Below are 26193 nucleotides of genomic sequence, written 5' to 3'. Positions count from 1 at the left end.
TGGGTGTGTTGAGAAATAAAGTTGCAGAGTAGGCATGTTCAGACCTTTATTTGCTACATTTGGTAGGAAAGATTTTTTTTTTTCCTCTCTCTTAACTACAAGAAGCCAGAGTTTTCTGTGCAAACGAAACAGGCGTTGCAAGAATCAGATTCACTTTGGACGACTCTTCACATTCCAAGTCATCATTGCGTTAGGCAGCACAATTCCATCTCTGGTTGATGGGCAGAAAAAGTGGGCAGCTTGCCAGGTAGACGTTTCCATGACTCCCAGCCCCCAAAGGTGATGCGTTTTTCAGCTAATTCAATGAAGAGTGGGCTGAACTTTGGGTCTAAACGAGAGACAATAGCTGCCTTCGCAGTATCAGCAGAATGGTTGATGGGAATGCACTCTACATTTGGCAGAGAATCATGTGACCTTACGACTGAGATTTTGTGATGGTGCCAACGGAGACTTGGAAAGCAGCAACCGTCCTGACTTTTTTCTTCTTTTCTAGCATGGCTCAGAAAATGGTGGATCTTAATACTTGACTTTAGCCAGACTCAGCAAGCGACTGAGCTTTGAAGCACAACTTCGCCTTTATTCTGGGTTTTTGGCAGGCCACCAGGAGGCTGTCCCTTTCACGCCTGATAAATTCTGCTGCTTATCTCTAAATAGAAAAAAATAAAAAGGAAAATAACAACAGAATATTGAGGCATAACAAGTGAATCCTCAAACTGTATGTGCTTTTTGTTTTTTGCCTTTTCTGACTGCTGATTTTTTTTTAAAAACAATGTTAATGCCCTTTCTGCTTGCTGAAGAATCCAAGTAGTTGGGTCTTTTTTTTTTTTTTTTTTTTTTTTTTGGTTTATAATGAACAGGCATTTGAACTGGGCAAACAGGACGACAGCAGCAGTGAACATGAGATCATTGCATTACAGCAGTGTAGCAAACTGGCACCCTGCCTTTGCATCCCTTTGGTTCAGGAGACAAACGTGTGCAATCCTCATTTCTAAAGTCAGCACAGCCTGGAAGGATTCCTGGTCTCTCCCACCTTCTACCATTCTGCTGCCAGTGACGGCAAGGATTGGTGCAGCTTCTGCGCAGTGCTTTGTGCCTGGAATACCGAGATGGAAGAAAAGGAAGACAAGCACCCCGGTCCTTCTTTTCTAAGAAATTACAGGAGCCCTGAAGAAAAAAATCTGGGTTTGTCCTACTACATGCAAGAGTGCTGAAAAAAATGAGACGCTCCTGCTCAAAAACAAAAACAAAAACAAACAAACAAAAATCCAAACCAAAACAAACTTTAAAAAAAAGCAAACATTGGCTTATATAACTGCAGAGACATCGAGCTTTGTAAAGCAGCTTTTTAAGGCAACATAACCAAATGAGCCTTCTTTATTTTTATGATTTCAAACAATATGGCATAATTAGCAATATATTGCACTTGGTGAAATCGCACCTTTCATATCAGGTATAACTTTTTTGTTGTTGTTTCTTTTAAAGCCTGCTATTATGTAAAAGGGAATCCTTGAACTTTCAGTTTACTCTTATTTAACTCATTGCACACTTTGCTCTTGTTAACTTTTTCTTTTTCCTCTCTTCCGCTAAACCTGATTAGACTAGAAACTTAAGTAAAAATAGAAAAATATATATCAAAAAGACGGTACATGTGTTTATTCTTACTTCTGTTATACACAGAAGTTTTGGAAAGACAATAATGTGTTATCTGTACTTTCTGTGTCCAGTATTAGTTTTTGCTAAGAAAAGTGTTTAGACCTAGTTGGTAAATAAAGTAAATCATTCATGTGATTTATAGCTTGAAATGTGGAAGAGGAAACTTTTTGGACTTCTAGAAAAGTGTCATATTAGAATATGCATTAAACTACTGATGAATAAAATTAGTTTGGGGAAGTTATATTTAAATTATTTACAAGGATTTCAGTAGAACAGAAATAGGGATGAAAAGATTATGTTCTCTGTTGCTAAGTAGAAAAGAAGCTTGTTCTATAATAATACTCTCTTTTAAAATACACTTTAAAAGAAGTATTTGTCCTAGAGCAGTTGTAAAGAGCGTTGGAAATATCCATTAAGTATTTTAGTGGAAAAAGTACATACAAACTTGTTTTTTAAGTTCAAAGCACCATACTGGCTTAGCAAATAAATGCATTACATTGTAATTATTTTGTCTGTTTGTAGAAGTGAAATTGCTAAGCAATTTAAGCATTTTATAATAAAATCCAGTTTTTGTTGGACTTTAATGTAAAAGAATTATTAGCAGATGCATTCCACCTATTTTAATCTGGATAAAAATGTTTCTAAACGTGTGTAAAAATTATTTAAAGGAATAAATGCTTTTGAAAAATACAGCATTTATCATTGAAGACTATAATTTGAATATTAAGAATTGATGCTATAATATTTTCAATTAAAATGAACTTTAGGTAATGTTATGCTTTTAAAATCATCTTTTATTATCTTAAAATATGCAGGGTAAGCAATGAGAAATATTATAGAACTTATGAATCCAGGCTTCATTTCTGCTATTCTATGAAGAATTATGGGAAATTACAAAAACCCTATATACTGACAGTATTCAAATAAAACGTTTTATCGAGTTTATTGATTATTGTTCACTAATTATTTACAAAATAGTTCTTGTTCTACCATGTAGTCTCAGCTAATGGAACGCCAACTTTCACAGGCTTAATTAAAAATGGTAAATATGTTTCCATGTTTCAAGATCCTTTAGTTAAAAAAACATTATTTTAAATGTAATTTTCAGGAGCCATTAATCTCTACACTCTTAATTATCTTATTAAGCTCCATGCCAAATCCAAATCTCTTTTCAGCTTTCACTATTTCACTGTGCAAAACCTAGTCGCTTCTTTAACAGCCATCATCCTTTCACTTTCAAAATTGTTACTGTGAAAACGACACCAACCAAAATGAACGCATACATGCAAACGATGAAGCCACTTTCTATGTCATATGAGTAGCCTAGGGTGGGGCCCTATGAGTTTTCCAAGGCTTTTAAAAATATTTTGAAAGGTTTTTGCCCATTTTGATATTGTGTTTTCTTCTCGATCGTCTACCCTCATTCCCACCATCCACTGAGATGCTCCTCCTAGACAGCAGTTGTCTGATATTTCTCCTTTTGTGGTTGTTTTAGGGAAAAACTTAAAATGGATATGAAAAGTGAAGAAAGTGCTCATAGGAGAAAATCATCTCAGGTAAAAATGAAAAGCAAAAGAGCAAGTAATATTTAATATTTTTAAAGGAAAACAAAATTATTTTTTGTCTGTGTTAAGTTATAAGAATTGACTTCGTATTCTTTATGAATCTAGCTGGTGGAATTTTCATGGATGATTTTCATTTAAGAATGTATAATTTTACCTGTCTTTGTGAATGATTTTTGCCTGAGTTTGTGGTCCATGTATAGTTTGCGTCCCTCTTAATAAGTATCTGTGTATCCATAAGTACAACATAGGTGCAATAGAGTTTGATGAAAAGCGATTTAGGAAAAAGAAAAATTAATTTTTTTCATTTATTGTGTCATATACAAGGAAGTGAAAACTGGAGGAGGTGAATAAAGTCATACTTTTTCATTTTTTTTACATGACCTAATAAGACAAAGAAACCAAAACATACATTCTTACAAGTTATGACAAAATCTAAAACCAATGTTGCCTGTTATTCACATTTAAATTTATAAATATGCATTGAAATATTTTTGCTACAACTAAATGCATGATTGATTATTAACTATAGTTTTAAATAAGTATGGGAACAATATGAAAATAAATAATGGTGAAAACTATGTAGAACACATTATATAAAGTCAATAAACACATTTTAAAAATTTATTTCAAAACATACTGAATTACTAAGCAATTAGTATTTGGTATTATTATTTTTCAAAATAAAGTTATAATTAAGAAATGCTAAATGATTACAGATATGAGTGAATCAATTAATGATTGTACAACTTATAATTTTTTGTAGTTGAGTTTAGAATCTTAAAAATGTGTATATGGCTGGCTTTCTGTTTACTGATTTGTGTGTTTGCTTGCTGTCTGGTGGCTTAAAAAAATTTTTAGTAACAATTTATTTTTGCCCAACCTGTTGACCAGCTGAGAGTTGTAGGCCGACATGTATTTTAAGTATACCTTTGTTGAACAATGAGTTTTTATATATTTTATTTAAGAGAAAAGATATTGTCTTTCACGTAGTACATCTGGAGTATAAATGTTAGTACGGAGTAGTATTATGCCATTAATGTGTCACTGATTTTAGTTATCTGATATTAATTCAGACAAATATAAATTTTAGTATCATTCCAACTATAGACATATAGATATTTATTTAAGACATATCTTGCAGCGTCTTTACCTAGTGAACAAGTTCTTACTTGTTTCATGAGAAAGTTATAGTTACCAATTCTTTGAAACCACTAACTAAACTAGTTTGATAGAAAGTAAAATAAGCACAATCTAACTCGTACACAATTAACTTAATAGTTAATTTGGTTTTAATTGCAGGCTTGTAATACTACATTCATGTCTCACAATTACATAATTTATACATGCATGTATGGATTCTTTTCTTTTCTTTAAGACTCATCATCAATTAGAATAGTTTAATTCCAAAATATTCACTATTAAAACAAAGCAATCTGTGAAAAGTATTTCAATAAACTACTTTTTAAATACTTGTGCATATAAATTTGTGTTTAGTGGAGAATATTTATGAAGGCCTTTTAATGGGGAATCTGCATCCTGAGAGTTCAACATTTAAAACATTTATACTAAAGGGTCAATATTATTTTTATGTCCTAATTTCATCAGTTATTTACAACAAATTCTGCATTAATAGGGAGCCCATTCAAGATGTTGCTCATTGGCATAAACCCGTAGATCCGATCTTGTGGTGAACTGGACCGCACAAGCTCGCTTCTATGGGTCTGTGTCAGTGTGGTAATCTGACAAAAATGCTATACACAATGCTGTTCCATTATAGTCACCAAGTTCCTGTTAAACTCCAATTAATTATATATTTTGGAAGTAATTATATTTTCTTTTGTTTTTCGTGTATATTTTAACTGTCAACTGTCTTAAGAGGAAGGCTTCAGTGGTTGGCCACTTTGAAGCGTTTAGAGCATAGCCATTCAAGTTTGATTCCAACTGCAGTAAATTGCTTAAGAAAGTTGAATATTTTTTAGCAGAATTCAGACCAAGATCTAAGTAGATCCTGTTCAGAAATTTCAGTGCATATTATAGTGTCTAGTGCACCTCATCAACTTCAATAAGAAAATTAAAGGCTGTAACTGGATTTCTATGTTCCTATTTGAGCCTGTTTCTCCAGAAAAATGAGACTTAATGTTATTGATTTCTAATATTATTAATTTTTAGTGGAACTATGGCAGGAGAGATATCAGAAGACATTTCATGCTACCTATGCTAGAAACCCAAGAGGTTAGGATAGTTCTATGAGACACAGTTCAGTTTATTGCTATAATGCTAGACTATTATATCTACACCCTTGCCAAGCCCTTAGGTGTATGGCCGCCATATTTGGAGGAGCTGACTGAAGATATGATAAGGAATTTGAAGCAACATTGGAAGCTGTGTGCATCCAGGTTGAGGTAGTAGGTTGTATGGTTTAGAGTTACACCCTGGGAGTTAACTGTACAACCTTCTAGCTTTCCTTGGAGCACACTTGAGCCATCGAGGAATTCTTCATCACTTTAATCTGACTGAGTCAATTTCTGTGCAAGAAGGTAATGTGTCATGAGTATTTTGGATTATTGATGTGAGTCTTTGTTAGGCTTAAATGATCATTTCATCAATAACTATTAGATTATTCCATTTGGATATATGTAAGAATGTTGACAAAATGGTATTTTTAATGGGTTGTTACTCTAAGTTCAAATATTTTTAACAACTAGTGAGTAGTGAGTTAAACTGCATTAATATTGAAGTTTCTATCTGTAAGTTGACAATTTTCAAACTGATTATTGACCTATTTGTATTGGCTACTTTAATTTTTAAAAGTCTGCTAATGTTAGTAACTCACAAAGTACATTATCTGAGTTTTTCTTATGACACATCACTTTCTACCTTATGTTATGGCTGTTTACATGCTTGCTTATTTTTTTCACACTAGAATGTAAGCCCCTTGAGGGCAAAGTCCATGCCTTATTTTTCATTGTATCCCCTGCAATATCTTACACATAATAAGCCCTATGTTTTGTTTTTTTTTGATGAATGAATGGAGTATAACACCTCATTCTGTTAAGAATTTCTGCTGAATACTTGAATGAATTATAACAGTGGTACAAAATCTGGATTTTGTGTATTTGGTCTTAAAATTGCTTAAATTTAATTCCCAGACTGCTCTGCATCAGTAATACTACGTGATTTGATTTTTTGACTGCATTGAACGTGTCCATTCATCCAAGATAAAACATTTAAAATTTGGAAGTACTTTTTTTCTATAATAAAAAGAATAGAGGAAATATGTTTTCACAAATTAGTTTATTACAGTTTATAATCCTAAATTTATATTATGTATATTTCTGTTGAATTTTAAGTATCTTTATTTCCAGATGAATTGTTTTCTTTTTAGTATCAATTTTAACAAAAGGTGATATTTTAATTCTAACTTAACAATATGATTTTTTAAATTAGAGTTTTATATTCTGTATATTTTCCTTATCTTCTGCCCTTTATTTTTGTACAGCTGTATATGTTGGATAAACCAGAAATAACTAAACCAGAAACATGTCAAGAATTAATAATAAATGAGCATATGAAGTATAATTTGAGGATGGAAACACAGTTTTTTTTAAAGGAAAGATACCATACAATATTCTTTATGCTATAAAGCAAATGGGTCTTTTTGGAATCTATTAGCTTGTTTTCAACTTTAGCAGTATTTAATGCGTATCATTTGTATAGTGAGACTGTCATATTTCAGTCACAGAATTGAATAGATGTTAACATTAGAATTTCAATGTAAAACTTTTAACATGAAACATAGCATCCATAAAAAAATATTTTCAGGTACAAATATACATTAAGAGCATTAAGATCCCGGCTGTGTGATAATAAGCTTTCTAGAGCACTCAGGCATTCAAAATATCTTGTTATCTAGAACTTGCCAGCAATGTGGCAAAGAAGAAACGTCTGTACCTTCAACATGTAGAATATGTGAGCCTCAGAAAACTGAATACTAATATTTCAAGAAAATTATTTGGCATGCAGTTTAAAGACTATCTCTGTGAAAGAAAAATCTTTGCAAAGGCTAATCAAGAAGCAATTTATACAGAGCAGGAGACATAAGTATAAAAAATATATGAAGAGATGACAAAGAAAGTGACATAGTAACGAGAAACATTATATCTAATGGTGGCAGTTTAACACAAAGGTGGGAGAAGCAGACAACAGAGTAGTAAATAATTACATAGTTTTGCCCTTGAGAGACTAAGATCTCTTTCCTATGTGTTTGTTTATATATAATGTATCCCAATACTAAGCAAATACATTTAGAAGCCAAATCAAGTACACATGGTTAGACCAAATAAAATACAATCCCCAATTACTGTCTGTTTCCATGCAGTGAAACAGAGTTAAGTGTGTCTCAGAGGTCAACTGTGAAGTGCAGTTTAAGGATAATTTTACAAAAATACTATAAGCAATTCATAGAATTGTGCCATCTTTTATATAACATCTCAAATAAATGGGCATAGTAGAAAAATAACCGAAGAATAATGAGCATATAGGTATTATTTATTATGTTAGTTATGCAGAAATCATAAGAAGAATTCTAAAAGGCAGAGGATATAGCTAGCTTCAGTGAAGAAATTTTCAAAAACTTCTCTGTAGGATGAGAACACTATATGGAAGAACTATACTCTTGCCTTTGATTCATAAAAAAAAATTGCTGCACCAGCTATGAGGGCTATTTAACTTACTATATATTTATGAATAAATAATGTGACAAATATTAAAGTATTAAAGTTGATAGAATTTTTTAAGAAGTCAAGATGTAGGACCACTGTAATATTATTATCTAGGAATAGTTAAATTACGTCTATGGAACCAAAGGGAAACATTGTTCATTTAAAAAGTTGGCATTCAACTATGGGAGAAACAGCTCTCCATATCGAACAATCCCCTTAAGAATTTTAAGTGGTCAAGTTTTACTGTAGACTAAAATTTTCACATCTGGTAACATAAAAATATGAGAATTCTGAAGATGATTAAATGTCAGTGAATCATACTTAACCAATATTTCTTTTACTATTCTGGGTCACTAGGTTGGCTATATCTTTATGTTTATAGTGGCTGATTTATACTAAATGTTTTCTGGAATGAGACAGGAAGGAGTTAGAGTGGGAAGAAAGGGAAGGAGAGAAGGAAAAATTTTTAAAAATTAACCAAGCAATAGATTGTGTCTCACCAGGAAAGTCTAATCTAGTTCATAATATTAGTTAATAATGTTATGAACTAAATTGGCCCAAGTAACTATGAGGGAATCAGATAAATTACTTGGCAATTGCACTGTCTTCTTGAAAACAATCCAGGAGTACATGAACTATGTTATTAGAATAAATGAGTCAGTTTCTGTAAATAATCATTTAGTTTCTCTTATTCTCTATTATCAAATGCTAATGAGCATAGGTGTTTCCCCAAGATTCCCAAATGATGTGATACAGGATTCTGTCATCCTGAGCATTATTTCACACCCATGCCTAGTTTCTCTGCCACAGCATAAAGAAACAACTCATGAGCTAACCGATCAGGACATACCTATACCCCCTCCCAAAAAACCCTTTTGGTAGTGTCTGTGAGCTTTCACTAGGTAACGACTCTGACCTACCAGAAAAGTATTTTATCTCTAACTTTGATTCCCACTGCCCAAGCAAAACTACTGCCTGTTGTTATTTTTTATGTGATAATATGTTGCTCTTCTACAAAGCCCTTACTGATTTCCTAAGAGAGAATTTCTCAGTTTTGAATCCTGAAAGCCCTTGCAACTTTCATTCCCACAGTACTGTTTCTGACTTCTATTAGTAGTCATGACAAGTGTCTAAAGGACCTGTGACTTACCCTTGTGCCTTTTATCATGTACATGCTTTTCTTTTTTAACTGTACAGGTATTGAATTAATGTCTGTCATATTGAGATGAACTTTAGATGATTTATAGGCAATGATGAGAACTTCTATACACCTTACAATAAACTTTGTTTCAGTAGGAAAGTCCTATGTTAGCTAAGATATTTCTAGGTTTTTTGGAATATATTATTAGGAGTATTCTAACAGTGTCTGAGAGGTCTACAAGCCTGTCTTGAATAAGCCTGTGATATACCATTTGAAGGCAGTTTATGAAACTAGCTAATCACTATTATTTGTATCAAATTTATGTCCCTGTGGACAGAAATCCATGTCCTTTGAAAACTCACAATTCACACTGTAATGTCTAACTTATAGGATAGATTAAATAACTCTTTAGTGAATAAAAAATATTTTTTTTGTAAGAAAGCAGGATTTATTGAGAGAACAAAAAAGCTCCCACAGCAGGAGGGGACCCAAAGGGGTTGCCGAAAAATAGTTTTAAACAAAATAAAAACACTGTGTGGTATCATGAATTTTTCTACATTTAAGTAGACGTCTTCAAACTTTTGATGTTTGGAATTTTAAGTTAAATTAGAAATATCACTTTAACTTTTGGGAATTCTATTTGATAACTGATCTTAGTCCTTTAAAATTGGCATCACGGCCTGGCCCGGTGACTCAAACCTGTAATCTCAGCACTTTGAGAGGCGGGAGCCAGAGGATTGCCTGAGCTCAGGGGTTCAAGATCAGCCTGAGCAACATGGCAAGACCTCGTCTCTACCATAAATCAAAAAACTAGCTGGACATGGTAGAACATTCCAACTACTTGGAAGGCTGAGGTGGAAGGAACATCTGAACCCAACAGGTTGAGGTTGCAGTGGCCCTGAACATGCCACTTCACTCCAGCCTGGGTGACAGTGAGACTTCGATTAAAAAAAAAAAAAAATTGGCATCACATTGTGCGTGACTTCATTTTTAATCTTACTCTGTGGTGTGTGAAAGACGTCAATTAAATCTACACATATTTAGCTTCTACACTTGATATCTCCTAAGTCCCAATTCTGTTTCTCTTCACACTAAACTCTTAGAGCTAATCACTATTATTTGATTCTAATCATGTTTGAATCACTTATTTGATTCTAATCATGTTCAGTCTGTTTTTCTAGTTACTTTTCGTATGCTTATGTAGTCTATAATAGGGCTAAGTCATTAGCTATAAAATTTATGTGTATTTTTACCCAATAGGTACTTGATGAATAAAGCTTGATTGAAATTAAAAATAAAATCAAAATGTATTAATAATAAGAACTTTAGTGATCATCTGGCCCGTTTTCCAGATGACCAAACTGAGGCCCTGATCGTTTAATGATTTTGCCAAAGTCAATCTCCTAGTTATGGACACAACCTACATTTCTATTCAATTCAATAATCTATTTAAGAAGAAATATTTTAGAATCGCTGTCATTAGATTTTTAGGTGGTTCTCAATATTAATGTGCCATTAAACAAATTTTAATAAACTGATTGAAATTAGACAATAAGGTTTTGTTTCTGAAAGGTTACAAATCACACAGTAATTTATTTTCAAACTCAAATATGAGAGATATGTAATTAACATGATTTAAGATGAACTGCTTATCATTCAATTATTTCTTTCCAAGTACAATTACACTCATATTCTTCTAGGCACAGAGAGGAAGTTGTCTACTACTAGTTCTTCACTTATATTTTCTCTTCCTTCCAAAATGCTTTTCAGTTGGTGGTATATCTTGAGTAAAAAAGAAAACACTAAACATTGGTCAACCCGTTAGAATAGTGTTGCTTGGGAGATTGTAAATTAATTTTAAATGGTCACCATAAACAAGTCCAACTTCGCCTTCCATGAGACATGCAAGACGAAGGAAGTAATGGGAACTGTGATAGATCAAAGAAGGTATACTTACTTTTCAAATCTTTAGAATGACTCTGTCAGCCAATATCAATTTGGATCCCAAGGGTAGCCAGTTCTCTGTTTCTGTATGAAGACATCATATAGTAGAGCAAACTTTCAGTAAATCTGTTGTTTTGATGAATCTAACAGCATCTTTTCTCATAAAAATATAACTTTTTATATTATGCTGATGACCTCATTTCAAATAGATAGGTATGGTCCATGACAGTCAAAATTTTTTTTTGAATTTAGCTGACTAATAAAATATATGTATTCGTCAAGCAACAATTAACAATCGCAATGTTATTTTGTTTTCGTTTTTAAATTTTTTTTTTATTTTAAAGATGTGGGGTACAATTCAGGATTGGGTATACAAATGTTCATTAAGCAGGTACCATTGTTGATGAGGTATGTACCTCCTCCCCTGGCAGTTTCTCACTACTGCCAATCCCTTTCTTATAGTGTTATGATAATTATTCAAGGTTCGCTTATGTGTGAGAACATGTAGTACTCAGTCTTTCTTTCTGATAGATCACTGAGTATGATAGACTCTAAGTCTATTCAAGTTGCTGTGAAGTTCATAATTTTGTCCTTCGTTATGGCTGCATAATATTCCATTGTGTATATGTACCATATTTTTTTATCCGGTTCCCTTTCAATGGGCAGCATGGTTGATTTTATGTTTTTGCTATTGTGAGTAGTGCTGCAATAGACATGCATGTGCAGGTGTCTTTCTTATAGAGTGATTTGAGTTCCTCCAGGTAAATTTCCAGAAGGGGAATTGTGGGGTCATATGGAAGGTCGATTTTTAGATCTATTTTGGTGTTATTTTAATGAAGGAAATGTAGTAATAGTAGTAATTGTAGTATTCTTCGTAGTAGTATGTAGTTTTCTATTTGCATCTAAACCTCAATGTACAAAACAATGGCATCTTATCATTCTTATTCTCAAGTAATCAATGCTATAGATACATGGATATTTGACATTTTAAGTAAAAAAAATCAAAAGATTAAAGACAGAGTTTAAATATTCTCATCTCCATACAAAGTCTTTCAGGTAACTGGGAAGAGTTAAAAAGTAAAGTAACATTGGCATTGTTGTTAATCATATTTCATTGTGCTAAAATTAAAAGGCCAGTTATGTACAAATCTAGAGTACGATAATGTTCCTATTCATTAATTTTTTAATATAATTTACTCCAATAAATTTAAATTTGGAAAATAGAAATAAAACAACCAATTATAAAAATACTAAATTTCTAGTAGTAACAAGGCATGTATTTGCAGTTTTGCTATGTGTTGTAGAAACCTTTCTATTGAATATAATTGGGATCAGGAGTTGATCAGTTAATGTTTAAATAAATTAATCTTAAAAATTAGGACAGAAATATAACCTATACTTTGTTTAAGGGTTATACACTTGATTATATATTTATTTGACAATAATTTCGAGTAAGCCAAGAACCATTTTTGTGTTTGGACTGCTGATAACAGATCATAGTTATCTTTTTCCTATATATCCCATAATACATCATAGATGATTTCTAATTTCTTCATGTTTCATGAGTGTATTTAAGTACAAATCCAGTGCAAAACTAGGAGAAGAATTATGTTTTGTCCAGATTTTTTCTAATCTTTTAAAATTGTCTTACATACATCCAATTCTATAGTATCAGAGCATTTTTTTAAGTGGATGAATTATATGTCATCTTTTCTAAATATTTAATTTTAGATTAGATAATTTATATAGATATAGACTATCTCTCTTTTTTACAGGCATATTTAATTAGTCTATGCAATATTTAATTGAGTTATGCAATTTCATATAAAGTAAACTGGTGTAAGCTGGTTTGGGATCAAAGGTAACTGACTTCAGGTGGCATATAAATCACTAGGTGGAAGCAGAAATATGTTATTGAGTAGTCTGGATATTTCTAAGGTGATGAAAATGTTCTCTCTGTGTTGTCCAAAACAATAGGCTCTAGCCACATGAAACATTGAGCAGCTGAAATGTGTCTAGTGTGACTGAAGAACTTAATTTTAAATTTTAGTTAATTTCATATTTAAATAGCTACATGTGGTTTGTAGCTAAGATATCGAACTGTGTACTCCTAGAGAGTAACTCGCTTGCATTTAGCATTTAGCGGGTTGGGGCAACTTTTGAGAGTGTCATATAATCTATAACGTGGCAAATAGTTAACAGTACTTCTGTAGTTGAATACTGTTTAGATTGACTTAGAAGATTTAAATTAGTTTGGAATGCATGCTTATTTTGTTTTGCATTATTGTTTTTATGATTGCTTATTTTGCTTTTATTTGAGTATAAATTGAGTTTTATGGAATTTTAAAAACTTTATTCAAAATAGGGAAGCCAATGAGTAAAACATTAGAAACTACAGAGTTTTACAACTCTTTCTGTAACATTCAGTTCAATACAACACAGACTAAGAAGTAATGACATTCCATCTCACATTGGCGCAAAAAAAAAAAAAAAGAAAAAAGTGTTCTTAATTTAGAATTAAAACTTCATAGAAGCCACAGGCTGAATTTGTTGAGTCCTCAAGCCCTTTGAAATATTTATAGGACACTAAATGCCTGTGGATGTGTTCATTTTTCTAAGAAAAAGTGCCAGCTTTTGTCAGATTTTTCAGAGGAGTGCATGATATCCTTAAAAAGTGAAGAATAACTTCATGATGTTACTGTTTAATACTTTTTTTTTTTTTTGAATTGGAGTCTCACTCTGTCGCCCAGACTGGAGTGCAGTGGTCGCTCCCGGCCACCGCAGCCTCGACCTGCTGGGCTCCGGCGATCCTTCTGCCTCAGCCTTCCGAGTAGCCGGAATTACAGGCGCGTGCTACCATGCCCGGCTGATTTTTTGATTTATTGTAGAGATGAGGTCTCGCCTGCCCAGGCGGGTCTCGAACCCACGGGCTCAAGCAATCCACTCACCTCAGCCTCCCAAAGGCGCGGGATTACAGGCTGAGCCACCGAGCCCAGCTTGTTTAATATTTTTTAAGATGCCAAAAGTTAATTCAGTAGTTAATTCTGACAGAACTGAAATCCTTCTTTTACAAATATCATAAATATATCATCTATTCATCCATATGTATTTTAAGGTATCTAAATTATACATGCAGTTAAATATGTAAAAATATTATCTATTCCACAATATGTAATTTATATGTAATTTATTAATAGCATAATTTAATTCATTAGGTAAACCTATGGAACAATGTTGACAAAAGAGAGTAGCTTAATTCTTTGGAAGGACTAAATAAAATTATATAGTTAAAATCACTGTCGTTTTCTGTTTGAACATTTAGCTAGAAATTATTGGACAAATCATAAACATGTAGGTTGAAACCAGGGATCGTGGCTGTCCCTGCAGTCCCAGCTACTCAGGAGGCTGAGGCAAGATGATTGCTTGAAGCCAGAATTTCAAGGCTGCAGTGAGCCATGATCTCCAGCCTGGGTGACAAAGCAAGATCTCTTCCCTAAAATAAACAAAAAGAAAAAAAAAGATTAGACTATCTCTCAGTTTACTATAGAGTACATTTGCATTCTTACTTATAAATGACTGGGTTCATTAAAGTGGTGGTCTATGAAACAAAAAAAGCCAATCACTAGTTTGATATTCAATGAAAGGACTTGTCCTGCATGGAAATATTGGCAAAATTTAAAAATTTTACATTTATATGTTTTTTCAAAGAAAAAATTTGCCTTTGAGGTTTCCTTTTTTAACTACACTTGACCCTTGAATAACACGAGGAGCTAGGGATACGGACTCCCCAGGCAGTTGAAAATCCACATATAGTTTTTGACACCTCACAACCTAACTACGAATAGCCTACTGTTGGCAGAAGACTTACAGGTAACACAGTGGATTAGCACCTATTTTGTATGTTAGATGTATTATATACTGTATTCTTTTAGTATCTTGAATTAGAAAAAAGAAGTGTCATTGAGAAAATCATAAGAAAGAGAAAATTCCATTATTCATTAAGTGAATGTGGGTCATCACAGTAGTCTTCATCTCAATTATTTTCGCACTGAGTAGGCTGAAGAGGAGGAATTGGTCGTGCTGTCTCAGGGATTACAGGTTGAGGAGGCAGGAGAAGCAGGTACACTAGGCTAGGCGTAAGTTTTATTGGGAAAAAAAAATCCACGTGTAAGTGGACCCACACAATTCAAACCTGTATAGTTCAAGGGTCAACTGTAGTGTTTTGTTTAATCTGCCAACTTCCAATTCCAAACATATCAGGTAGGATGGCTTCTACTGTAACAGTATTAGTCCTCTGTAAAAGTGAGAAAACCACAGTCAGGAAGTTATATAAATTCCCTACAACCACATCAATGGGAAATCCCAGGACTAAAACAGATGTGTCTTATACCAAAGGATTAGACTGCAACTATGTTGTTATAATGTCTCTTATGACAGAGGTTCAGCAACTTGATAGTAGGTACACTGAGTAAAAGTTTACAATTAAGATTTGCTCTACTTTATTTAAAGTGAATTTGCAGTCTCACTGGTCCAACTGGCCAGTCCTCCCCCTGCTCCCAGAGACTTTTCTTAGACCAGTGTTTTAATTTGGAGGTCCACACAATAAAAGCTCAGCGAGCTCTTTTCTGTTTCTGATTTTTAAAAATATAGAGTAGTGTATGATTGCCAAAGCTATCTAAAAACAGTAAATATATTTGCTTCTCACTGGGGATTTATCAGGTCACTGTGGTAACATGTTTATCTGAGGATAAAGACACTGAATAGTATTTCTCAGTCTTTTATGTCATGATTACTTCTGTTTTTAAGGTCCTACATATTTCAAAACTTTGGAGTACAATACACTTTACCTCACAGACCACTTGACATTAACTGACTAATATTTGAGAAGCAATTCATTTAGTCCCTTTCCTAATTTAGGGACACAGAGAAGACACTTTTTCTTTCTTCCACCTCTAATGATATTAGCTTGATCCTCCGCTTATTACTTCCTTCCTTGCTCTGGGTTTTAAGACCTCTTGGAATGGTATTCCTCACTTTATTGCCTGAGGACCTGAAAGAGGAAGAAATGTGGCGGGAGATGGGTGTAGTTTGAAACTGTCCTCTGTGTTACTCTGATTTCACTCATTCTGGTCAGCATCCATATTGATATGATTTCAAAGGCTTAAAAAAAGTCATCTCTCCTCCAAAATAACTTGATCTCACATTGCACAACAAATTTGTAGCACAATAATTGACCATTCCCCTCTTGTCCAAAATACAGGGATTGAACTCCAGCCCTGGAGTCAGGATCTCTGAATTTATAGCAAGGCTGAGTCAACCACGACTATAAAAACTGACCTTTTCCTCAGTGCTTGGTGATCATCATCTGTAAAATGAAAATTACAACACGAGCACTGCAAGATTTTTGAAGATTTAGAAAATAATATGCATATGGCACTTAGCAAGCATGGTGCCTAGTAGACAATAGGAGTTGAATAAAAAGTAATTATTATCATTACGCATGTTGAATTACACAGTGTACTATTTACTTATTAAAGGTCCCACTTATCTAATGCTGCAGGATTCATATAGGCAGAGCCAGCCATAGGAAATGTTGGGAGGTGGTTGTTTTTTCTGAGATCCCCTTGTCTTCTAAACATCATAGCATTTCTGCCTGGATTTGCCATTTTGAATATTAAATATTTCAGGTATTCTTTTCATTGCCAGGACACGGTAGCTAATAATTCTCACATTTCCTTTGTGAAGTTATAGTCCCTTTTTATGTGTCTGAAGTTCATTCCTTTCCTTTATGTAAGATGCTTATTCTGAAACATACAGTCTTGTCACTATTGTGTATGTGCAAATAAAGTAAAATGATAAATTGCTTGATTGTCTCAGTTTTCCTATCTGTAAAATAGGGAACGTTATACTTTCCCATTGCACTTCTCTAGACTGTTGAGAAAATAAAAAAATGCATAATGTAGAAAAAAAAGAGCATCAGCATTCTCATAGATGGAAAATTAAGCCATTTAAACTTATCTACAGGAAGTTTGATAAGTAGACTTCCAGGGAAGAAGTAGCAAAGTATTCTTTAGCTGTTCATTCTCCACAGAGATGCTGCCTCGCTCAATCTCCTTGTACCTCTTTGTTTTTCTGTCTCTGTCTCCCCTCCTCTCTTCTGTGTATCTGTTTATATTTTCCTTCTTCACCTCTATGCATAGTTACTGTTTCCACGTCTGCATGTGAATTCTTTTTTTATATCTAGCCAAATGGCAAAAGTAAGACTGTTATGTTTGACAGGTAAATGAGTTGTTTAACTAAGTCAATTAACATGAGCAGCTATAGAAATGTAGAGTTTAGTTCATATGAAACTGGAAGGCAATGCTTACATTGTAATTAATATATCAATAGTTTGCCATGCTTGCTTGTCATTTTGGTTAGGGCATGCCATAAGAAACTGGGTTAATCCTTTAATTTCTTTCTAATTTTTAAAAATAAAGCCAGTCTTGTACCCTATGCCTATTTGATAAAACTAATTTAATATTTCTCACAGGAAAATGGATGAGTCTGTGTTTTGTGCACAATTTTAGTGTCTTTTGATCTGTAGAAATGAAGTTCTATGTGCCAGGCTAGTCCAGTGAAAGTATAGTCAGTAATTTTATTGTAACCAATTTTCATTTGACATATTGAACAGGAGGTTTTTGACCTGGGTTCAAAAGTTTGTGAGATTTTGAACATGAATCTTTTTTCTCTTTGTTCCTCAGGCTGGACAGAGTGCTATGATAGGGTATTGGATGTTTTCTAAAGTAGGCTAACTTCCAGGGAGGAAGCAACACAGATATGTAAAGTTCAGTGGTATAATGCATTTATACCATGGTTCTGATCTTGGCCCACAGATCTATAGAAAGGGCATACCACTTCCCTGGATTGTGGCTAAAGGCCTAAGTAGTTTCCAGGAAATAACATCTTCACCTACTCTGACCTTAGCACCTAGTCCCTTTGTGGTGTGATCAGAGATTTTGGGAGCTGGAATAATGACCTTGCTCATATTCAACTGCTGATTATTTTACTGATGACTTTGAAAGTGCCCTCAGAGTAGGTCTTTTCAGATGTGATGAATATGAGTGTGGACTTTAGATATGACTGCCAAGTTTAGCAAATAAAAATATGGGACTTGCAATTAAATATGAATTTTAGAAAGACAATGAATATTTTATAATGTTAGTATCCCAATATTATGGTGTTTTGTATTACTTATTTGATATTTCAATTTGTGGATCTTATATTTTTTGTTTGGCAACTCTATTTAGATACCGTTTTCCATAAAAAAGTGTCTTATTCCTATTTCTTTACATATGCCCCACTCTCATTAAATAAGGGAATAGAAGCTAATGAAGAATCTAGAATAAGATTTATGTAATGAAATATCGGGGGAAAACATACACATTAATATAATAATGTATTGAATGAATGAAAATTGAGAAAGTATTGTTTTTTCCTAAATTTTAGAATTATATAAAATTTGTTTTAGGTTATCCTTACCTTATAGGATTAAACAGAGTACTTTAATAAATGACATTTAATAAACGAAAACCTGTTTATAACATCAGCATAAACTTTAGGGGATTTAAAATTTGTTGCAGTGTCCAAACCATATTACCTGTTGGTTTCTGCGGTATGCTAAGTGGTCTTTGCACATTAGTTACTATAGACTTTGTGTGTGTGTGTGTGTGTGTGTGTGTGTGTGTGTGTGTGTGTGTGTGTGTGTGTGGTATGTGTGTGTGTGAGAGAGAGAGAGAGAGAGAGAGAGAATGAGTTCTAGAGGAAAAGTTTTGCAGAAAATGAACATTCTGTTTAAAGCAATTTTGTTTCTCATTAATTTACAGCCTCATGTGATCTGCAATCAGTTACTTTAAAATCTCTGTTCACTTTTTAATTATCAATGCCATAACAAGATAGGTCTTATACATGTAACTTAGGCTGTGTGTTTGCCCCAGATTCAAGTGGATATTTTACATGGCGACTGTGAGGCATCACCATCTCACCCTTTCTCAGAGCCTGATCTCTTCCTTCCTGACCTCCTAACTGTCCCCAGCTCAGTGACTCTTACTCTTTGCTGTTTTGCTCAGACCCTCACCAGAACTAAGGTCTCCTGCTGGGTCTGTCCCATGTCCATCAGCCCCAGCTGCCTTTCATTCTTATAGCCCTGAGCAGAGACTCACAGTCCTGGACACTTTCAAAGTGTCATCCAGAGTCACACCAGGCACACATATGCTTGTCCACATGTTCACATGCAATGAATCTTTTTATTTAATGAGGGATTTTGTTGTGTAGTTTGGGCCGCATTTTTCTTACTTTATATGGAAGGACATAAGTACATGAAAAACTCTTTCAAAGTCCCATAGTCACAAACCAAGGCTGGAACCCAGATCTCATCATTAAATCAGTTGTTTCAGAGACTTAAGTTCTTTCTCTTTAATATAGGATCATTATGGTCCCAAAATGATATTTTTGTGATTGTGATAATTAAACACAAATGGAATATACCTAGGAGAACTGCCTAAAATGTACTTTCAGAAAATGTTTGTTTCCTCCTTGCCATTTTCACTAAAGTGAAGAGGATGTGTGAAAAATTTGTGAGCCTGACTTTGCTTGGGACTAAGAACTCCATTCATTTTTCTAACACCAACAAATTTATTGACCTTTTTTCTGCTGGACAAAGTTCTTTGCAACACAAGAATGTCCTTGATCGTATGATTATATAATCTTTCTATTTTAGAATTTGACTTGTTCATTAGCTTGTAGTTGTAACGCAGGAAGTACTTTCAAATGAGTAAATGCATAAGTAAATGGTGGTATCTAGTGTTGTTATTATTTTCTTGCAGTTTAATGTTACATTTGAGAGTAATATAGGTACTATATTGTTTTAGTGGAAATTTTAAAGTAAACCATAGAATACTTTAAAGTAGTTGCATTTTTTCAATTGTCCCATTTATCCAAGTTTGACGGTTACCTAGTTGTACAATATTTCACTTTGACCCTCATTAAGACCTCCAACTTTCTTTAACCTTCATAAGATTCTTCCCTTCTCTATACTTCCCCACTCAAAGAGTAGTATGCAGTTTTTAAAGATTTTGCAATGTTGTCTATCAATAAAGTTTAAATTCCTCAGCAGCACATTAAAGAACTTTATGATCTGCTTCCAATGTATCAACATAAGCTTCATCAGGTTACTCCTTTGTCTCCTTACACTTATCTTGCACTACTATTCTGTATTGCATTCACAGTGAGACTCTTTGCACAAAGCAGCTCTTGAGTAGCAGTGTGTAGTGGAAGGGAGTGTACATGGGCACAGGCATTGGAATGAGACAGGGCACAAATATGACTGCACCACATGCTAGCTATAGGGGCTGTCTCTACAAGCCTCACTTTTTAAATCTATAACTATGAGTATACAGCATGGTGCTTTGTAGGAGTAAATGATATAGTAAATGATATAATTCAAATTATGTTTTAAATTGATACAGTGAAGGCAATAAGTGGAAGCTATTGTGATACAGTAAAGATGAGCATGGATATCTCTACTTATTTTGTTAATTCTGTCTGAAAAGTTTCAGTTACTTTTATTTCTGGCAAAAATTGCATTCATTCCTTCAGATTTGTTTATCCCCTACATTCACATTAAAATAAGGTTAATGATGATTAAGTTGCATGCTCTGGCATTTCTATTCTCTTATTTCTTAATTAACATTGTATCATTTCCCATTCTTTTTTCTAGATTGTCACTTTTAGAAAGTTAGTCATAGGGAATGAGAGTGAAGGAGACTTTGCCATTCACTTATTCCAATATTCTCACTTAATAAATAAGGAAATGGAAATTCAAACTCACTGATAACATATTTTTGTGAGATTATTTGTAGTGTCTTGCCCTTAGTAGTCTGAAAATTTCTAAAAAGTGGAAAACTATGTATGCCTTAATATCTACAATGATTGACACAGAGTGGATCCTTAGTGGTGCATATTTCTGGAATAAGAGAATGTCATGGAACTATCTGGCCAGACTTCTGAATTATAGGATAGAGCTTTTTGTGCTATACTACATTTTCTTTCATTTAAATGTCATCTCATTCTGCTGATTCACTTACTAAAAATTTCTCTTGAAAGTTTTGGATCCTCTCTAGCTTGGTCCATATAAAACTGATCTTTATAAGATCCAAGAATTCTACTGGTTCTATAATGCAGTCACCTGTTCTGGAATTCTAATTATGCTCACTTCTAGAGGCAGACCAAGGGACAAACAAAGCTGAAGCAGTGCTGTTTTTCTAGCTAAGGAGATCTAGACATGTGGATCTTCTACCCTTGACATCAAATCCAGTGGTCCTTTCTTGTATGTAACGGTTGTTTCAACCTTAACTTTATAATAACACCTATGTTGTGTTAATCTTGGCTGTCTGCAGACTACTTTCATGCTTGTTGCTTCATTAATAATAATAACTCAGAGAGAAGCAGGAAAGTTATTAGGATTCATGTTTGACAGATGAGGAAACTAAGACTTGGTTTGAATTCAGGTTTCCTCTCTTCCATGACAGTGTTCTTACGCTGTGTAGTTTTGCCTCCCTTGGCTCAATTGGGGCTGCTGTGGACCCATGGCTGAGGCATTCTACACAAGTAAAACCTATCATTTCTCCATGAAGTTCTAGCAAAGTTCCTAGAACAGTCATGGGCTATAGGATCATTTAATTTCCAGGCTGAAGTCTCCATGAGGTCCTTAAATTAAACAGCTGGCTAGTTCAAATTGTGGTTTAGGGATGCAAAGTCTGTGTTTAGTAATTAGCACTTGAACTGAGCAATAACCTTCAATGAGTCTTTCATTTTCCTGCCCCAGCGAGAGAGATCAACAAACACAGACCGAGTGTGCTCCAGTGTCAGATTGTCAGACTTTAAATCACTTGTTAGATGTATGGCTTTAAAACAAGTCTAACTTCTCTGTGCTTCAGGTGTTTTATCTGTAAAGCAGTGTCAGCCTCAAAGGTTCTTGTGAAAAGGTGAATTAAATGATAAATGAATAGAACAGTGCCTGGCTCTTATAAATATTAACTCTTAATCATTATTAGTCATTACTTTGTGAATATATATATAAAAAAAAAGACAGTTTCATCCAATCTGAGTTGATAATTTTTTTTTGGGGGGGGGGGGGTTGGAGTCTCACTCTGTCACCCAGCCTGGAGTGCAGTGACCTCTCCCAGCCACTGCAGCCTCGACCTGCTGAGCTCCGGTAATCCTTCCGCCTCAGTCTTCCAAGTAGCTGGAACTACAGGCATGTGCTACCATGCCCGGCTAATTTTTGATTGATTGTAGAGATGAGGTCTCGCCAAGTAGCCCAGGCGGGTCTCGAACCCGTAGGCTCAGGCAATTCACTCACCTTGGCCTCCCAAAGCGCTGGGATTACAGGCTGAGCCACCGAGCCCGGCCTATGCATATTTTCATGTAACTAGAAACAAATTCCTTTTAAACAAGAAATAGAGAGGGTGGGAATTAATTCTTTCATTTATAATCTGATGATAATAAATGAAAGAATTAATTCAGTCAATTCTATTTCCAGCAGAAGCATCTTTTCAGTTTTGACCGTGTTGGAAACAACATATCTCATCTGGTATTATTTGTACCACATTGAAAATATATGTAACCTTATGTTGAAAGTATAATTACAAGTGCAGTTTTATCTTGACACTTGCTTGAAACTCATTCCGTTGGGGTTATGTGTTAATAATCAAGGGTGGGCGTTTGCTGTTAAGTATTTCGGTTTGATTTAGACACAGGTCATTATTACCTGCTTGTAATATATTTAACCTTCCAAATCTGCTTTCTGATTTATCTTATCATATCTACCATAACATTTCCAATTATTAATCACTTTCATTTTCCCATTATAGCAAGGCTACTACAAGGTAAAGTATTAATATAACTTTCTAAGTTACAGAATTTCTTAAGACCCACCCCTATCATCTGATGGGCATCATAGGCACTTTCCTCAAGAAAATGAAAAATATTCTGTGCCAGTCAGCAGTTGTCAGTAAAAAAGGAAATCTTCCCCTAAAGTTTATCTCATGTGAATATTAATATTTCTTATATGGTCACCATTTTCAGCATTTCATTTTCCAAATGCACTTTCTACAATCATGTAACATTATAGTCCATTACTAACCACTAATGGAGAATTTTATGACTAACTTTTGCATGGAAAACTATTGTTTGCTATGTGAGGATAGATTTGCAAAACAAGATGTGGTAACATTTAAATGGCCACTTATTTTTAGAAAACTACCCTGATTGTGACCTAAACCTTAGATTTCCATTTCATGGCATCATTATCTTCAGACCCAGATGGGTGTCTCTTGCACTTAAGGAGCATAAGAGAAATCATTTGATTAAAATAAGCTGTTTCTAATCATTAGTTATTGGAGATAAAAACATAATGATTTGGATAATAAATGTATGATCTGCAGCCATATTCATCCTCCAAGGTAATTAGCAATTATGTTCTTTCAGATCCCAGGATGGCAACAGATTTTTCTACTAGATGATCTTTTTGTAGAGAATTGTGGGTACAATACTTGATAGGTCAAACCAAACAAAATGAACTGTTTGATTTATGGTGTGAATATTTATTTATTTAAAGTCAGAGTCTCACTCTGTTGCCTAGGCTGGAGGGCAGTGGCACGCTCACGGCCACTGCAGCCGCAGCTGATTCTTCTGCCTCAGTCTTCCAAGTAGCTGGAGCTACAGGCTGAAGCCACATGCCTGTCTTATTTATTTATTTATTTATTTATTTATTTATTTATAGAGATGAGGTCTCACCAAGTTGCCCAGACTGGTCACAAACCCCTGAGCTTAGGCAGTCCTCTTGCCTCAGCCTCCCAAAGTGCTGGCATTATAGACATGAGCCATTGCACCCAGCCTACGGTGTGACTAGTATGAGAATTATTCCATAGCTCATTTCTTCATCTCAGTCTATGAAATTGATCTTTTAAGCATATTTTGCATTCAAAAATTTTAAATAATATACAAGGATCTTGTCTTATAATTACATCATGATTCTTTATTATTTTTATGCAGTATGTTGAATATCTGGATTCATTGTTATTTTAAAATTTTATTCCTTTACTGATATTGCTACAATCTATTTCAAACTTGGTATATGAAAATAACTATGAAGTGAACAATGATTCAGTAAAATATAATTTAAATACTGTAGTGCTCGAAGTGTAAATAGTACTCAAGGAGATTTGGGACTTTTTTAACATCAAGGATTTACTCATACTTAAATAAACTTTAAGTATTTATTTTATAACTAATCTCTATTGACAGCTCCTTTAAACACTGTTTCCATGTTGTTTAAAGTATAAATGAGTAGGATAATGAAAACAATTATTAAATAAAATAGAGGCTAAGTGACCTGCCTCTAAGTGCAGCCAATGAGTTAGTTCATAGCTATGCCAAAAATTGAACCTAGAGTTTCTGGTTTGCCCTGTTCTTTTCACTGGTACTTTAAACAAGTCAGTGTTTTAAGACAACTGACCTCAGTACATAGTGATGATTAACCTCAAAAAGTGACATAATATGATAAATATTCATTAAACTGCTAATTTAGTCAATATAAATATTTCTGGGGAGAGTATTCTTTTTACCTTCAGGAAGCCACATAATATCAGTAATTAATGAGAATTGAACCGACTCAGTGGTAAAATACTTTCAGATTTTTAACAAGGAATGTAGTAAAAGACAATATATTCAGGAACGTTAAGTTGTCTTTTGCATCACAAAGATGAAATTCTGCTATTTCTTTTGATGATAGAACATATGCTAAATCATAAGAGTGATAAATAAGGTTTTTGGAAATGTCATTGCAAACAGAAAACTTCCTAAATGATGGAAGAAAAAGATAAGTTAATTTAGATATTTTTCTGTACAATATAAAAATAGATGGACCATAAAAGTTACAAAAGCATTGCATGAACTTTGGAATAAGGCTAAGACATAGGGAATTTAAGAGACTCCCCTTTCACACATTATATCATGTTCTTACTCTTCCCTCCAGGACTTTTCATTTCCTGTTCCATCGCCTGAAATATTTATCTGACATATATTGGGTCTTAGATACCACATTCTCCAAGAATTTCACCAGCCTCCTGATATCTTTGGTAAAGACTCTCCAATGTGGTCCTCAGCATCTGTACTTTGCCCAACCGTTGTCACAGTATGATCAGCAGACTGATTGCAGTGGCCTAGTTATGGCATCATTTCCCACAAGACTCAACTACGTGAAGACAGGAACTGGGCCAGGTGTCTATCCAGGTGTTTCATACATAATCAACTCTGACTAAGTGACAGGATACTAGAGTTTACTAGGTCCTGTGCAATTTCTTGTAGCTTAGATACACAGGTTTTCTTCTGAGTCTCTTTACAATGTTTTTCACCCATATTACAGATGAGGAAGTTGAGACTCAGACAAGCTAATAGGTCAAACGCCATAAAAGGCAGAATGAGAAAATCAAGCCCATTCCATTTTCTAACTTGTTCTTTTATCCAACAGATTTATGCTGAACATCCTCTGCATGTCAGACATTATGTCAGAGCTAAGGATTCAAAGATAAATAGGTTAAGATTCCCTGAAGCTCTTTGCCTAGTCAGAGATAGACTATAAACAGTAATTATAATTCAATGTGATAAGGGCTTTGACAGAACTATGTACTCTGTGCTGTGAGATTTCTAAAGAATGAGTAAATGTCGGTGCATATTAGATTGATTCATTTTATTTTAATATTCCTTTAATACCCTTTTATATTTGACTGTTTAGTATATAACTACCCTAATTTAGAAAAAGGTAGACAAAGTCCTATGAAAATTAATAGAAGTTTAAATATTTTAATGCCATTTCTAAACTAATTAGTTTCATTATTGTTCATTTTATACATTAATTTGAATATCAAACAAGTCTATATGAAGCCTAATCTAAGATAGTTTTAAATGACTTGCTTAAAAAATAATTACTATTGTCATTTATATAACTTGGAATCCAAAGATAATTCTCAAGAAAGAATGATCATAAGCACATTACAAGAAGAGAGGAGTGGAAGAACTGGGCAGCAGTGCACTATGGCATAAAGATGGCTGAGAGGGTAAGTCAGGA

The 26193-nt window shown here is 33.9% G+C and overlaps 1 long non-coding RNA gene across 3 annotated transcripts in view; it reads left to right on the top strand.

Moving 5' to 3' along the window:
- Positions 1–897: 897 nt before the first annotated feature.
- Positions 898–26193, top strand: part of LOC103266860 — a 100810-nt gene continuing 75514 nt past the window's right edge. For all 3 annotated transcript variants that reach the window (XR_002482309.1, XR_002482310.1, XR_504722.2), the window contains exons 1-2: positions 898–1450; positions 3149–3209. This is a non-coding gene — a long non-coding RNA (uncharacterized LOC103266860). The remainder of the gene's footprint in view (positions 1451–3148; positions 3210–26193) is intronic.

Source organism: Carlito syrichta, unplaced genomic scaffold (assembly GCF_000164805.1).
Source record: "Carlito syrichta isolate Samal-C Ts95f unplaced genomic scaffold, Tarsius_syrichta-2.0.1 Scaffold100986, whole genome shotgun sequence".
Taxonomy (NCBI): Eukaryota; Metazoa; Chordata; class Mammalia; order Primates; family Tarsiidae; genus Carlito; species Carlito syrichta.
This window is presented reverse-complemented; position numbering and strand designations above follow the sequence as displayed.